This window comes from Sapajus apella, unplaced genomic scaffold, assembly GCF_009761245.1.
Source record: "Sapajus apella isolate SASKATOON/1434 unplaced genomic scaffold, GSC_monkey_1.0 scaffold2, whole genome shotgun sequence".
NCBI classification, from domain to species: Eukaryota; Metazoa; Chordata; class Mammalia; order Primates; family Cebidae; genus Sapajus; species Sapajus apella.
This window is the reverse complement of record NW_022436942.1, coordinates 29,474,407-29,491,583: the sequence shown is the minus strand read 5'-3', so window position 1 is coordinate 29,491,583 and position 17,177 is coordinate 29,474,407. Positions and strand designations below refer to the sequence as shown.

General features: G+C 36.7%; 1 protein-coding gene across 7 annotated transcripts in view; it reads right to left on the bottom strand.

The window, feature by feature from the left end:
- CNOT2 (CCR4-NOT transcription complex subunit 2) overlaps positions 1 to 16,935 on the bottom strand; it is a 108,817-nt gene extending 91,882 nt beyond the window's left edge. For 4 of the 7 annotated variants that reach the window (XM_032295605.1, XM_032295645.1, XM_032295613.1 and 1 more), the window contains exons 1-2: positions 16,814 to 16,891; positions 568 to 638 (exon numbers count right to left, since the gene is read on the bottom strand). The gene's annotated coding sequence lies outside the window, so the exon portion shown is untranslated. Of the gene's footprint in view, positions 1 to 567; positions 639 to 16,813 lie in introns of all 7 variants that reach the window. The other 3 variants (XM_032295580.1, XM_032295637.1, XM_032295621.1) reach the window with 3 other exon arrangements.
- Positions 16,936 to 17,177: the final 242 nt, after the last annotated feature.

Below are 17,177 nucleotides of genomic sequence, written 5' to 3'. Positions count from 1 at the left end.
GAACTTTGGAAGGCCAAGGCAGGCAGATCACAAGGTCAGGAGATTGAGACCATCCTAGCCAACATGGTGAAGCCTTGTCTCTACTAAAAATACAAAAATTATCTGGGTGTAGTGGCACACGCCTGTAGTTCCAGGTACTCAGGAGGCTGAGGCAGGAGAATTGCTTGAACCTAGGAGGCGGAGGTTGCAGGGAGCCGGGATCACAACACTGCACTCCAGCCTGGGCAACAGGGAAAGACTCCATCTCAAAGAAAAAAAATTCTATTCAGGTTCTCAATTGATAAAAAAAATAATAATAATTAAATAACTATATAAATAGAAAGACATCCCAAGTTCATAGACAAGAAGGCTTAACATGGTAATACTCCCCAAATTGATCTGTTTCAACACAATTCTATCAAAAGTCCACCTGGCTTCTTTGGAGAAATTAGCAAGCTAATCCTAAAATTCATATGGAAATTCATGGAGCACATACTCAAAAAAGAAGAACAGAGTTAGAGGATTCTCAAAAATTCCTGTTTTCAAAATTGCAGACTGTAATCAAGGCATACTGGCATAAGGATAGACTTATCAATGAAACAGAATGGAGAGTCCAGAAATGAAGCTTCACATATAGTCGGTCATTTTAGAAAAGGGTACTAAGATAAATGAACAGAGAAACAGTCTTTTTAACAAATACTGAGCTCTAAATCATGCACATTTTTCACTATTATCTCATCATATAATCCATACATAAATTTAAGTCTAGCAACATACAAAATCTAGGAGACGTTTTAGCATCCTCATAATAAAGAAAAGCAGCAAAACTGTGGGGGAAAAGGATATTTATTATATGCATTCATTCAACAAACACGTTTCAAGTACGAGTTAGAAAAGCACTAGCCAATAAAATAATATCCAACAGAAGTGAACAACTGATACACATAAAAGTCATAAAATTATGCTGAGCAAAAAGACCACACAAAACAATGTAATACCTACAAATCCATTTGTTCAAACCTCTAGATAAAAATCTCAAATATACTGACAGAAGGCAGATCTGTGGTTGCCTGGGCCATCACTGGGGTCTGCCTGGAATCAGTGAACTTCAGGGGTGATAGGAATGTTCTGTATCTGAATGACGGTGTTAAACAGGTGTAAAAATTTGTGAAAATTCATTTAAAAAGAACACTTAAATGGGTGCCTTGTATTATATGTAAACTTCCTTGACAAAGTTGATTTAAAAATAAGAATGGTATTAGTTCCTGTGGATATTAAAAAATAATGAGCCCTGCATGAAAACTCACCCTAGATCCACACAAAAACTAGGCCCAGTCTGAATTTCACTGTAAAACTGAAGGCCTCTGGAAGTGTGCTTGAACAAGGACAGTGCAATGAAAAAATCGGGAAGTTCTGAAGTCAAAGACCTGACTTCGGATCTTAATTACCAGCTTACATGATCTTGAAGAAGTTATTTACCAGTTATATAGTAGAATCTTATTTTCTTAACTGTAAAATGGGGGGGGGGGGGGAATCAACTAACCTCGTGTAACAACTGTGAAGAGTATACACAAAGTATCTTTTACTCTAAGTAAAACCGTCATTATGGTAGCTTGGCAAAGTCTTTCCTCATTTGCCTCTGACCTTTTCTGTATCTATCTACCATTCTCTTGCTTTCCCACTATACTCTAGCCACAAAGACTTCTTTGCAATTTTTTAATCTTAAGACATCAAGAATATGCCTCTCTCTGGTTATTTGTTCTTTGTTGTTGTCCTTTCCTGAAAGCCCTTTCTCCTGGATAAGCACAGGATTGCTCCCTCATCACAGGCTCACTCCTTGAGGGGAAATCAGTGGCAAAGGACTTCCCTGACCAGCCTATTTAAATCTGCACCTCTTACATACTCAACCATTTGTCAGACTATATGTATCTATATCTATATAGATTTTATTTTGTACACTGCTATATTCTCTTGGAATAGCACTTGGGGCATATAATAGGAGTTATATAAATATTGCCAAATTAATAAAAATGAGTAATAGAATCTAATACAATACCTAAATGTCACTTGTCTTTGCCTACTTCCCACAAGCAAAGTACTCATTATTTTCAAATATATCCACAGATATCAAAGTGATTGTGAAGCCCTCCAGAAAACATAAGGTTAATAGTGAAAATACAATCTAATTTTAGCATTTAACATAACATATTTTTTTTTTTTTTAAGACAGGGTTTCACCATGTTGGTCAGGCTGGTCTTGAATTCCCAACCTCAGGTGATCCACCCGCCTTGGCCTCCAAAGTGCTTGGATTACAGGCGTGAGCCACCACACCTGGCTGGCCTACATAATATCTTAACCTACATTTTCAGTGTTGATACAGTAAATTAAATGAGGCAAAAATTCTTTTAAACTTTTTCACTGTAAGTTTATCCAGTTTAAACCTCTTGGAGATCAATTTTGATATGGTACTTCTATATATTAACCGTGTCTCATATTTTTGTGATATTATTTACTTTTTTACCCCAGGAAGTATGAAATAATGCTTGGGAAGGGACCAGAGACAGGACTCTAACATATTACTCTTATTTTATCTTTATTCTTACTAGTAAGAATGAAAAACATAAACAGAAAACATGTGAAAATAGAAGTGAATATAAAAGATTCCCTCTTCAGAAAAGTCAAAAAATATGTTTTTTAAATTCTCAGTTTATAACTTTGAAATTTACAACTTTTTTTGACACAATCATACTCTGTATCAGTGACAGTAAATTATAAAGCACACAATTCACACAGAGCTGGAGAAGAATGTAAACTGGCACAGCTTTGCTGTGAGAGAAAAAAGCAACTGAATATTAAAAGTTTTGGAAGATAATCTTCCACATATCCAACATATTCACATTGGTTAGGCCCTGTATGAGGTTTCAAATATGCATTAATGAACAATACTGAACTTGGCCCTACTCATGATCTAGTGGTGGAATGAAAGACAGAATTTTTTAGCATAATAGCTAATTACGATACATGCTAGGGGAGAAGAGTCTACTTAAGACAAGGGTATTGGAGAAAGACGCTCTGAGAGTATCCTGTATACCTATCAGCTGTGCTAAATGCTATACATATATTGTCATTTACTCCTTCTAACCTCCGAGGTAAGTATCACTGTGATACCTATTCTTACAGAGCGAATACTAAGGCTTGAAAAGTAATCTGACTAAGGACACAGCAACTGGATAAGCATTGGAGCTGCTTGCCTCCAAAATTCACATACTCTGAAATGACTGTACTTATAAAAATTTCTTCTAAAGAAATAAATGTACCAAACAAATCAGGTACAAGATTGCTCATCACAGTGCTATTTATAAAAGTAAAAAAATCAAAATAAAATGTTCAATCATAAACAATCACTAATTCAGTTATGCTCTGGCCATTAAGAGTCCTGTTTTGGATAAATATATGGTACTGGAAAATGCTTTTGGTGTCAATTTTTTGTTTGTTTGTTTTCAATACAGGCTACAAATTGGCAAGTATACTTCAATTTCTTCATCACAAAAATGCAAACTTTCATGGAAGTCTCTTGAGTGGCTTTCCCCCGCTCTTTACTACACCCTCCTGCATTTACGCATCCCTCTATATTACCTTAATAATCAGAAAAATGAGAGACTGTAGAGCTTACAAACACACACATACAAAGGAAACGATGATGTTTGCCTCAGTTAACAACAGTTCTCTAAGTTGTAGGCTTGGAACTGGTTTTTCTTCTTTCACTAATCTTTCTTTTCCACCTTTTCTATAATAAGCATATGCTATTACTACTTTTTTACCACAAGTCTCCTTCAGGAGAACCTCACAATTTATTCATTTTATGTAAGAATTTAAAAACGAATAAATAACAGTATTACTTCCTTGGTATTCTGTAATAATATATATCAATATACAACAATCCAAAATTACAAAACAGATAAGTTATAGGGAAATTGTTTCCATTGCAAAAGAATCTTCCCTTTAAAAAAATTTACCTCAGAATTCCAAGCTGAAGTTCCCAAAGTATATAAAAACTTTGCAAATCATTAATTTGAATCACATGTTCAAAAGCAAAGGAACTTAAATATTCTTTTTCTGAGCCAATTGATAAATCAGAAACTATTTTGAAATAGTGTTAAGTAACAGAAAAGCAAAACTATATCTGCCATGTCTTGACATTTCAGCATGCACATTTTTTTTCAAGGTTCGCATATACAATTAAAAATAAAAGCCTTTTAATCATATAGTTTAGGATATAAACTATTCTGAGGAATGAATTCCCTAATTCCTTTTAGTTAATTCCAGTGAATTAAGCAAAGACTCTTGGATATTGAAAGCTTTTCTAAAGTGTGGTAATAATCTTCCAAGAATAGTAAACATAACAGAGTTAACCGAATATCTGATGCCTGAGTATACTGCTGTGCCTGACAATCATTATTAAAAGTATCAAAATTATAGTCATATCTTGACCAGAATCTGTAGATCTTCTAGAAATTCATGTTTTATATTACAAATAAAAGTTTTATAAATAAGTTCTAGATATGAGTTTTTTAAAATGGAGGAGCAAAGTAACTGAGGATTTAGGATAGCTGTATTCCCGTTTCTAGAGTTTTAGTTTGTTTTTAGAAGAAAAAAGTATTTTGCTTGCAAGTGGCTTTATTACAGTGTAAGACTAAATAATCAGCAGACCTAATAACAAATACTTAATGTCAGTAACTAGATTTTACAAGGATGACAGTAAAAAGCAATGCCTTTTCCTACAATGCACAGCAATCATTTTCCAAATTCATCACTCTGTGATTCACTTTCTTTACTTTGCTACTGCAGCTAGTTAGTACTATTCTGCTTGCCTTATATGGTATTTACTTTTAATGCTTCAAAAGGCTCAGTACCCAAGACAGCTTACAGATTTAAGGGAGAAAGAACAGTGTAAGTTATTCATACACATTATATGCACAAGAATACACAAGTTTCAAACTATTGCACTGACATTCCCAATGCTCTAATTATAAATTACAAATGAATTTCAAAAAACAGACATGATGTCCACAAAAAACTGACACGATGTCCATGCTTGCCTAACAATGACAAAGAAAAAGGACACAAATACAGTTACAAAAATGGGAATAGCTCAAAGATTATGATTATCTTTTACCCCAATGAAACAGGAGTTAAGATGAAGTAAATTTTCTGCTATAAATACATACAGAAAGCATCAGGACTTCAGCATGCAAAAATATTCAATTAACTGGCCTGCTATGATGAACACAGCAGAATCATTTTTTACCACTCCCACAATCTCTCCAAACTCCCCTCTGCTAAAGTTCAATAAGCCAGTTTTTTTTTATTATTATTGTTTTGTTTTTTGAGATGGAGTCTTGCTCTGTCACCCAGGCTGGTGCAGAAGTGGCATGATCTCAACTCACTGCAACCTCCACCTCTGGGGTTCAAGTGATTCTCCTGCCTCAGCCTCCCAAATAGCTGGAATTAGAGACATGTGCCACCATACCCAGCTAATTTTTTGTATTTTTAGTAGAGACAGGGTTTCTCCATGTTGGCCAGGCTGGTCTTCCTAACCTCAAGTGATCCACCCGCCTCGGTCTCCCAAAGTGCTGGGATTACAGGGGTGAGCTACTGCAAATGGGCTGATAAGCCAGATATTTATTTAAATAAAAATGCATAAAGGGCAAAGCACCCAAATGCAGCAGCATCACAAGATAAAAACAAATGAATCATTCAATCAATCACACAACTTAAAAAACTACAGTAGTCATCCCTTTATCCGCGGTTTCTTCTTCGGTTTCAGTTATTCATGGTGAACCACAGTCCAAATATTACACGGAAAATTCCAAAAATAATTCATGCATTTTAAATTGAGCACCATTCTGAGGAGTGTGATGAAATTTTGTGCCATCCCGCTCCATCCTACCTGTGACATGATATCCTTGCTACATATGCTACCCACCTCTTAGTCACGTTAGTAACTATCTTGGTTATCAGACTGACAGATCACAAGTACAAGTACAGTACAAGAGGTTTTGAGAGATCACATTCACTTTTTTACAGTATATAATCGTTCTATTTTATTATTAGCTATTGTTGTTCATCTCTTTTTGTACTTAATTTACAAGTTTAACTTTATCATGGTACGTGTGTATGGGAGGGGAATAGTACATATAGGATTCATTGCTATCTGTGGTTTCAGGCATTCACTGGGTTCTTAGAACATATTTCCACTTGAATTAAGGGGAGACTACTATACTGGTTTTATTACAATAACTAATAATCAGGAATAATTATCATACTTTCACATGCTCTATAATCACTTTTGCTTTCATTATCTCAGTTGTCATCAGCAACAGTGGGAGGTATAAATTATTAAACAGCTGAGGCTCTTCAATACTAATTGATTTGTCCAGGCTCACAGCTAATAAATTCATAGAGCCCAGGCTAGAACCCATCTTCTGAATCCAAGTGTAAAAGTCTTTGCAAAATAATATACTATCTCTTCATTAAAGATGAACACGTGCTCAACGATACATTTCTCAACTTTCAAAAAATAAATGATAGGTGCTAAGTGTTTCCTCTGAACTTCCAGGATTTTTGCGGTATTTGTTCTACATAAAGGAAAACGCATGGGAACCAACACCAATAAATACCGACTGTCAGCATTTTTACAGGATATTTAAACCCACTAAATACACTTACAAGAAGATATTTTATGCATTTTAAGGAAGAAACCAGGCATAGAGGAAAAAACTGCTACAGGCAACTAACTCTATATTAGTCAGGTTGTAAAAAGTAGACACTGGTCTGTCTGAATCCTAACCCATAAGATTTACTCCACTTAACAATTATTAAATGCCTATTATGTGCCCTGCACTTTGCCAAGTGCTGCAGATAGAGCAATGTGAAGATTTACTTATGTTACTCAAAATAATACATATCTTACTTCACAGAAGGTCATCTAAACAAAATTCCTGGTAGGAATAACATGTTTAGACTCTAAGAGCAAGACTGCAAGCTTGTTTACATTTACAAATCTGATACAAAAAAGAGTATAGTGCAGTCTATGAAATAAACTGTGGCTAATTCTCCTATGCCTCAGAAGCTCCTTTTTTTTTTTGGAGATGGAGTCTTGCTCTGTCACCCAGGCTGGAGTACAGTGGCTCCATCTTGGCTCACTGCAACTTCCACCTCCCAAGCTCAAGCAATTCTCCTGTCTCAGCCTCCCCAGTAACTGTGATTATAGGCGCCCACCACCACGTCCAGCTAATTTTTGTATTTTTAGTAGAGACGAGGTTTTACCATGTTGTCCGGGCTGGTCTTGAATTCTCAAATCCTCGGGTAATCCACCGGCCTCAGTTCCCCAAAGTGCTGGGATTACAGGCGTGAGCCACCGCACCCGGCCAGAAGCTCCTCTTTAACCTAACAAGTCCCACTTCAAAATGAAAACAAAAAACCCACAAAAACCTTTAATCCGTACATCAATCCTACTGGGTAAGTACTGTTATTATCTACATTTTTCTTTTTATCTATATTTTTCAAATGAGGAAACTAAAGTACAGGGAGGATAAATCACATAGCTAATTGAAAACAGTAGAATGGTGATTCCATTTCAGGCTGATTAGCTCCAGACATTATGAACATCATGTAAAATTCCAGTATAATATAACTCTTTTTAACAGCAGATAGATCAGCTCCATTTTACTCAGTCAAAAGTGAACTAGGGCCAGGCACGGTGGCTCACGCCTGTAATCCCAGCACTCTGGGAGGCCAAGGCGGGTGGATCACGAGGTCAAGAGATCGAGACCATTCGGTCAACACGGTGAAGCCCCGTCTCTACTAAAAATACAAAAAAATTAGCTGGGCATGGTGGCGGGTGCCTGTAATCCCAGCTACTCAGGAGGCTGAGGCAGGAGAATTGCCTGAACCCAGGAGGCGGAGGTTGCGGTGAGCCGAGATCGCGCCATTGCACTCCAGCCTGGGTAATAAGAGCGAAACTCCGTCTCAAAAAAAAAAAAAGAACTAAATCAATAATTAGGCAACGTGGGCAGCTCTAAATCACCATAGTTGAACCATTAACTTCTGCTATGATAAAACAGTATATAATGCATACAATAAAAGCAATAATTTAGGCCAGTAATCCCAGCACTTTGGGAAGATGAAGCAGGCGGATGGCTTGAGCACAGGAGCTCAAGACCACCCTGGGCAACATGGAGGAACCCTGCCTCTACAAAAGATACAACAATTAGCTGCGCATGGTGGTACAGGCCTGTAGTCGAGGCTCAGGTGGGAGGTTTGATTAAGCCCAGGAGGTCAGGACTGCAGGGCACCATGATCATGCTACTGCATTCCAGTCTGGGTGACAAAGCAAGACCTGTCTCAAAACAAAAACAAAAATAAAAATAAAACAAAGTAACAATTTGCTGAAACGACATTCTCAGAGAAGCAATTCTTTTTATTTAAAAATATTCATTTAGGATTTGTTTTTGCATGTCAGAATTAATAATGCTAGCAAACTAATATAAGCAAGCACTATGTATAGTATTTCAGTAACACACAAACACATATCATAGCATTGTAAAATAAGCATTTCTAGTAATATAACATAAATATCAGCCCCTACATAGTGATTTTATTGCTGATTTAGATTTTCTTGGTATTATTCCAATTTATCCAAGTAATGTTAAATCTCATACCTACACATTAAATCAGATGGTAATACTCAAACTTTGCCCCAAAACTTATGAAACAAATTACATCCCAGTAATGGAAAAACCTTGAACGGTAGGCATTCCTTTATAGGTATGACAAACAAGTTATCTAAAAGAAACAAACTACAGAGTTTCAAAGTCATACAGTTCTTAACAAATAAAAATCCTGCTTATATGAACACAAAGTGCTCACTTTGCTTAATGGAAACTTTCAAAAATGTCACAAATATACTACACCATTAAGCTTATAATTTTAATTATAAATCGACTGTGGAATCTAAACCTTTCCCTGAAGCATGAATCTGTTTATCAATCTCACTAGCTTCTGTTATTTTTTTCCCCCAAAGGTTAATAGTTCCCTCATCATGTAAAAGATAAGACCTCTCATGGCTACTTCATTCCCTCAACTGACTTCTCCTATGAGGTCCCAGAATTCCATCAAGAGCTATGGAGGATTACCAGCACCATTCTCCAAATCCAGCATATTTTCCCAGAATTTGTACATTTCCAATGCTGATTCCCTACCTTACCCCACTTAGTTAACTCCAAATCACCCTTCCGAACCCAGTTCACATATCACCTCCTTGAAGCCAACTCATTAACTCCCTGAAACAAGGTTAGTACACTCTAGAATGTTTCTACAGTACGACAAAAATTTAACTTGAGGAATTATGCAGTACAACTCTAATAGTACACAGCAAAAAGTAACATTTATTGGACTGTACAAGGAAATCTAATTAAATATGAGAATCATTACTAATTAATTTCTAAGAAAAGTATAGGTTTTATTATTCTACATCAACACAGGAATTAAGGAAAGTTTTCAGTTTGCTTACCTATGTAATTTTGCAGTACTCCAGAAAGACCACCCCCCAAACCCCACAATTCATCTGATGTAGAAAACAATTTCAAGGCACCTTAATAAAAAATAATCCCTCTTCCCTATTGCTGTTTATAAAACTTATTACAGATTACTGGGTCTGCCACAATATTTTCAGAAGTTGAAAGACACAGATTATTATGCTTTAATCATCTCTTTTCCCCTTTAGAGCTTACCCCTATTTATGCAGAAAGCATTGTTTATGAAATTTCTTATCTTCAAACATGCAAAACTCGACCCTATCTCAGGACCTTCTATTCCTTCCGCCTGGAAAATCATTCAACCACATTTTTGCACAGCTTTCTCCTTTTTCAGTTTCTGCTCAAATGATACCTCCACAGAAGTCTTCTCCCATCATCCTACTTAATCTTTTTTTTTTCCATTTCTAATCAATTGCTGTACCTTTATCCCCTTTCATTTTTTCATAACAATTACCACTACCTCAAATTATGTATGTTTATTTGTTTACTGTCTGTCTCCTCTTCCAGAATGTTAGATTAATGAAGATGGAGACTTGTCTTGATCACCATCATATACTCAACACCTATAACAATGTCAAGCAGAAATTAAATAGTGAAATTACTAAAAGATTTACTTGAAAACATCTAGAGTGCTAACATATAACCAGCAGAGCCTAAACTTTAAATTTAATTTAATAAACAATTTCTATCCAAATACTACTGAAAAACAGCTAAATTCTATGAATTTTGCATGTGCAGGGAATAGAAAAAGCCTTAATTTTTAAAATACACAGAATTCTACTGTTGCAAGGGACTTTGGTGATCAAGCATGGGGGTTTTCAAACTATGCTCTGAAACACCTTAGTGTTTCATTAATTTGTGCTTCACAAATTCATTTAAGCATTGGATTACAATCTTTTTACACACATACATCCATTTTAAGATGAGTGATATACACATATAAGTGCATAGTATACCAAACTTAAACACTTTAAAGACAATCTCAGCTGTCAGGTTTTGCTGCAGACCTCAAATAAAGTTGAGTGTAAAGCGTAACATACCTAGAATTTCTCATAAGCAAGCATAGATTAAAAAGGTTATGGCTTCAATTTTTTTTTTCTAATTTCAGGCCAGAAATGCTCAGTCTCATAAAAACAACACCCCTAAAGCACTGCTTTGTGCAACAATCTGTTCAGCATATGCTCACCTCAGAATAATGGTGCAATAATATGTAAAATGTGGCATCAATGATTTATTACCTATTCTCATTATAATATAGTATTCTCACTTCTGAGTTTTTACTGTTTCTCAATGAATGCTCATAATTTTTAAAAATATGAGCAGCTGTTGGATACTGCCAGAAAGTCAAGCTTGAAACAAAAATTTCCTACTGTTGCTTCTCTTTCAAACTTCTATATGAATTTGATTAAATATCCAGGATCTGCAAGATGATCAGATGTAAATGAAAACAAACCTTCCATTAATACCTATTTGATTTAATAAATCAGGATTTTCTCTATAAAGCAGCACTAAAATAAATGGAAAAGAAACTAGATTCTGAGTCCAGTCTGAAGATGAGAATGGGCTTCACAATTCCCAACTTATAATTTTCATATTGACCAAAATAGTTTGATCTGTTTATAAACATATTGTTTTAAACTTATTTTAAATAATATACATATAATTAACATAATGTACATAAAAGTCCTCTCTGCAAGCTGTAAAACATTTTTAAAATATTAAGTAGCAAAGCCAATAGTAGTCAGGTGCTTGGAATGACATAGTAAACTTACTATTATTATTTTACTGACCTATGAATGATTCTTACAAGCAGAAAACTAAATACAAAATTTGTATGCAGGATAAGCATAATTTACAATGTAGAAAGTAACACAAAAGCACATTCTTGACAGATATGACACAAAACCAAATGTTCCTCTCCCAAACACACTGTGTTACATAATCAGTCATTACATTTTGTCCAGATGCTAATACAAACTAGACTTGTTTCAACATCCGAATATACAAATGGAAAAGTAGTATATCGACGTTTGAAAAACAAGCAACTCTACTCACAGTTACCTCAATTGCCAGGACATGTAATTTTCTCTCTCATTTTATCATTCCTTGGCATAAGGAAAGACATTTTCCATTCAGAAAAGGCAGAGAAAGGATTGGTGTTCTGAGCATTGGATCAAATTTCCTCTTAAAAAATATACACTCTCTATCTTTAGTAGCTCTTAGTCTTTAAAAAGTCTCTGGAACAAATAGAGGCAATTAAGACATAATATTCCTAAAATCATTATCAACATTAGCATATCTACTAAAATATAATTCTGGGAGTCATCTATCCTGTTCTGATTTCTATAGTGGGCACAAAATTGGCTCACCATCTCTTAAACCTTTAAAAGCCAGACGTTTCTCAAAATTAGTTTCAGATTTCAGAAAAATAAAATAGTATATGTATCATACGTGATGTAACACCCGCCAATGGCAATACCTGCAATTAAACATGTGAATATTTCCATATGTGGTAAAAATCCAAATGTGGGAAAATTAGATTAAGAAAATCAGATTCACAGGTATAATTCCAGTTGATATTTTCTCACCTCACTTATTCTAAAAAAAAAACAAAAAAAGAAAGAAAGAAAGAAAGAAAAAAGAAAAACACAAATGATCAACTTTCAGAGCTTTTTAAATTTTGGACCTCCAATAAGATTTTCCATAAGGACAACAATAGTATTCAAACTACAGAAATCCTGCCTTCTACTGATGGGCCACGCATTAAGAGGAAAACGGTGAGAAAAACAAAATCTAACTTCAGAAAACCCAAATCTAATAGGAACTCACAGGTACGTACTGGTAAACATGTTACCTTGTAAAGACAAATACAAAATACCTCCTTCAAATAATGGCCATAACCATACAAAATACAGTGAGAAATACAGACCTAAACATACTGCCAGAAGCAAAACAGGATATTAACCACTCTATTATTAACATCCTTCCCTTAATTCCATACTAACTCTGCATACAGTTCTCTAAGAAGCTAGTTACGTATTTTTCCATTTGCAATTAAGAAGCAAAACTGTAAGAAAGGATTCAAGGAAGTGAAGGAATACAGATTGCCATTCTCCCCACCACTTTTCCAATCTGTTGCTTCAGATCTGTGCAGTGTGAAACATCACTCTAACAGCACTGTCAAATGACAACCTGGCAAGAGTTCAGTTTAATAGATACGTATTGAGGATCTACTAGGTATTATGCACTATAGAAAGCATTAGAAATGTAAACATAAACAAGGCAAAGCCCTACCTCTCAGGTGCTCACAGTCCAGATGGACACTGAATTACAATACAGTATGACATTCTATAATAGCAGTTTGAAGAATAAAAAGCAATACAGCAGAAGGATTTCGGGAGTCAGGAAAGATTTATGAAGAAAGTGATACCAAAGAGGACTATGGAAGAAGTTCATCAAACAACAGAGAAGTGACAGATAACTAAAATAAGCACATACAACCCCCACACATACATCCAATAACATACACACAAATAAAAATAAGAAAAGGAAAAATTTTCAAGGTTAAGTGGCAAATAGGTCCAAAATAGCTAACTATATCTAAGCGGACTTAGATCCTGAGTCTAAGCATATATAAAACACTAAAGTGCCCAGAAAAGGAAAAATTCCCTTTTTTTCTAAATAATTCACTTTTTTGTATTTCCATATTATATGTCATGAGCTCTTGACAAAAAGCAAATACTGTAAACTGTTTTATTACTTTACAATGCAGCACACCCCCCCAAGTGATACACCAACAGATACCAACAGATTTGCATGTGTATTTCAGAGAACAAGCTGTCAGAAAACACAGTATGAATTCTATTTCCAGGGCATTCCTAACAGTATAGGCAAAGTAAATAAATGAAAAAACACATCAGCATGATTTGTCACAAGAGTTGAATTATAAAATAGAAATCAAAGGATGTCAAACATAAAAACTAAAGAAATAAAACCCTAATTTTCATTCCACTTCAAGGCAAACTTTCTACAATGACATAAATATCAATTTTAGTATAGCTCTTTTCAAAATATCTAGTGTAAGTCACAGTGAAATTCAATCCCTTTAAGTATCATAGGTAGAAACTACTCTTAGGAAGAACAGTAACCTGTATCATCAAGCAGAGTAAATTCTACCATAGCACTAGATCCCTTAATTAACACTATGTAATTCCACTCAAACATTACAGGACAAGTCATATTAACTCTGCCCATGAACTCCCCTACCTGGTACCTTAGATCTTTTACCTCTTTGTGTTACAAAATCTACTACAGATCCAGGTAACAAATAACATAAATGTTTGGTAGTATCTTTTCCTGAGATCTCAGGAAAAGATATCACTATTTGCATAAATTGTCCTCAAACACCTATTCCAGCAAGCACATGGTATTGTTAGTTTGCTTTCAAATATGTGATCCTAACAGAATGAACTTTCTACAGTTACAAATTTTAACTAAAAACCAGCTATTTAATACTGCTTTTAAAGAGCAAGAAAATAAATCATAAACTAACTTCTTTCACTAGCCTATTAATGCTTACTCATTATTTCATATATACATATGAGGCATAAATTTTCCTTATATTATCAGAAAATCTTATTAATTAAGTCTGTCACTAGAAAACATAAAACTACAACTTATACAGGTTGTAAAAAATTCTGCAATGGTCTTTCAAAATATAGGTACTTTTAATACCAATGTCTAATAAAGGAATACAAACGAGAATTGGGTTAGAAGCACTTCTAATAATGTCTATTCATACACCTGAAATTTTTATTTACTTTTGAACAAAAAATTTTCAGGTTATAATAACCATAAAGCATCTCTGAAAAATCAGAAAGTTAAACATCCAAAGTTATAAAGCAAAACAAAGGTAATTAGTTCTTGTAGGGAGGTATACAGGAAGTTGTATCATTCTGAGTTGTTTTTTGTTTTTTTGTCCAGCATCATAAGATAAGCCACATTCTAAGTTTTATCTTCAAGATCAGGTACTTCTCCGACAAAAGGGATATAAATCACTCACACACATGCATTTTGCCCTCATTTTTTCCAGCATATAAAGTATTATAGAAACTGAAAAATTGTATAGGCTGTACTTGTTGGTTGGTTAAACAAACAGGCAATTCTCATTCCTTTAGATAAGATTAGTTTGCAGATATCTCTACACTGTATACTTAGAAAAGGATTCCTGCCCGCAGATGTTTACATTGACTTATTTGTATTGATGAAGCACTAATCAAGATGGAAAAAAGTTTAGTAGAGTTTCTCACTTCCTCTCTAAAACACAAAGTATTCACAAAAATTATTACAATTCAAACTCTCAAAGTACGAGAGAAAAGTGCCTTTTTTTTTTTTTTTTTTTACAATTATATAAGGATCTTACAAAGTCAAGAAATAAGTGAGTAGAGTGGAAAGTGTTTTGTCTTTAAGTGTATTTTGTATTTTTCTTTAGATTTAATATTACAAAAGAACTACAATCTAAGCAAATTCAACATACAGAGCTTACTAATTATCTTGGTCCATTATAAAACATTTCAATGAACTAGGATATAAACACTTAACCATTTCAGTCCACCATGATTCTTAGTTAACCCTTTCAATCTGCGATAGTTACCTTACTCTTACTAATTGTAAGAGATGTATTCATTGATGTTTGGAAAGAACTGTTGTCAAGTATACCAAGTATTTCCAAATTCAACATAAAGCTTGTATATAAATGGATGCTTTAAAATTTCTATCTCATCCCCCACCCCATACTTTATCCTCTCCACTTATATTGCTTCAAAAGGCAAATCAAGAATTACACTTATGATTCTGAGCTCTAAAAATTCCTATTAGCAAGCATGACACAAACTGTGTTCAATTTTGAACCTTAAATTCAAGTATGGCCTCCCTCGTTAACTGACTACTTTTTACCATTCTGCCCAGAATCTAAGGGTTCAAATCAGTGTACTTAATCATGAGGAACTGCTCAAATGATTTTAAAAGGATTGGGATTCTCTGACCAAGAGTTTTATGAAAATGAAACAAAATACGTTGCACTTAGTCTTCCGGATGTTGAAAAGTGAAGATGTCTCCAAGGAGTCGAAGGAAGTTGATGTTTAGGTTCCTTCTGAGAGGGTGGTACCCTTATGTAAGACTTTTGTGGTGGTAATACCGTATCTACAGGCCTGGACTAAATACAAAGTCTAAAACCCTGGAAATACTTTGTATAAAAAAACTACAATTCGCTTTTGCTAAGGACCACAGTTACCAAGAGTTATCAGCTTTCTCCCGGACAGACAACAGTGCCTCAATTAACAACTACAAAGGCCTCTTTTAACCCGACCCTTTTCTTCTGTTAAACTTTTAAGCGAGACGTACGACAGCGAAAGGTGGAGAGGCCCCTGCGGAAGTACAAACCTAGGGCTTGCAACTTCACAGACAGAAGCGTCTGTGGTTCCTCCGCCACCCCAGGACCATCCGGACCCAGTCTACAACACTACGGAAGCTTCACCTTCCCGGTGCGGTGGCAAAGGCAGCATCGCAGTTGCATTCCTTCTCCCTCCACCATGCACAGCCTTCGGTATCCCAGGGCCTGCAGGCTCCAGACACCCGTTAGCCAGTCCAGTGTCCCCCATCTGACACTTACACATACACTAACAGAAATACACATAATTGGCAGATGATATACGTGTATTGAGAGAATGTAAAAAACCAGAGACAGCACCAGCTGCGGGGAAAGCGGCAGAGCCGTCTAAAGGGGGCTCGAGCTCCTCGGCCACGGCCGCTGCCGCCTTCTCTTCTTCCCCAGGAAGCAGCGCGGCAGCAGAGGCTCCTCGCGCTGGCGGGAGCCTGGGGGAGTGGAGTCTGGGAAAGCCCCGCCACTCGCAGATGGGACCGGGCCTAGGATCTGAAGCTGCTGCTGCAGCGGCCCGAGTACAGCGACGCTTTACGTCCCGTCCACCACCACCCCCATACACACCCCCTCCCTCCCTCCACCGCCGCCACCCCCCCTCCCCGCCCGCTCCGCTCTCCCTCTCTCGATTGGAGCCGAGACAAAAGCAACGGGAAGCGGCGGGCCGGGACGCTACCGGCGGACCCCGGGCGCGACCGGACCGGCCCCGGGACACTCCCCAGCCTTGCGGGCGCCCCGAATCCGCCGCCCCCGCCGCACGCCCCGCTGCCAGACTTCCGAAAATTTACCAAAAACTCACCGCATGAATTTTCTTGTCCCGCGGATCCAAGATGGCGACGTATCCACCGCGAAGGCTGCTGGGAGCAAGACCTTTACCCTCTGACCGCCGCCGTGACCCCCGTCGCTCCGGCTTCCCTCCAGGCGGCGGCGGAAGGTGGGAGCGGCGATTGCAAAGCTGACAGCGGTGGGATGGGTAGGCTGCTTCCAGCGCGCTTGTAACAAGGTGAGGAGAGGCACTTCACTCCTCTACCGCCCTCACTGCTGTTCCGTCTTGTCTCCCACCGATTCACAGGGAGGTTCGCTGCTCCACCGCAGCCGTTACCTAGAGCGGGGCTTTTGCGGCCGCTTCCGTTTGACTGAGGCCAGGTTGCTTCGCACAGGGC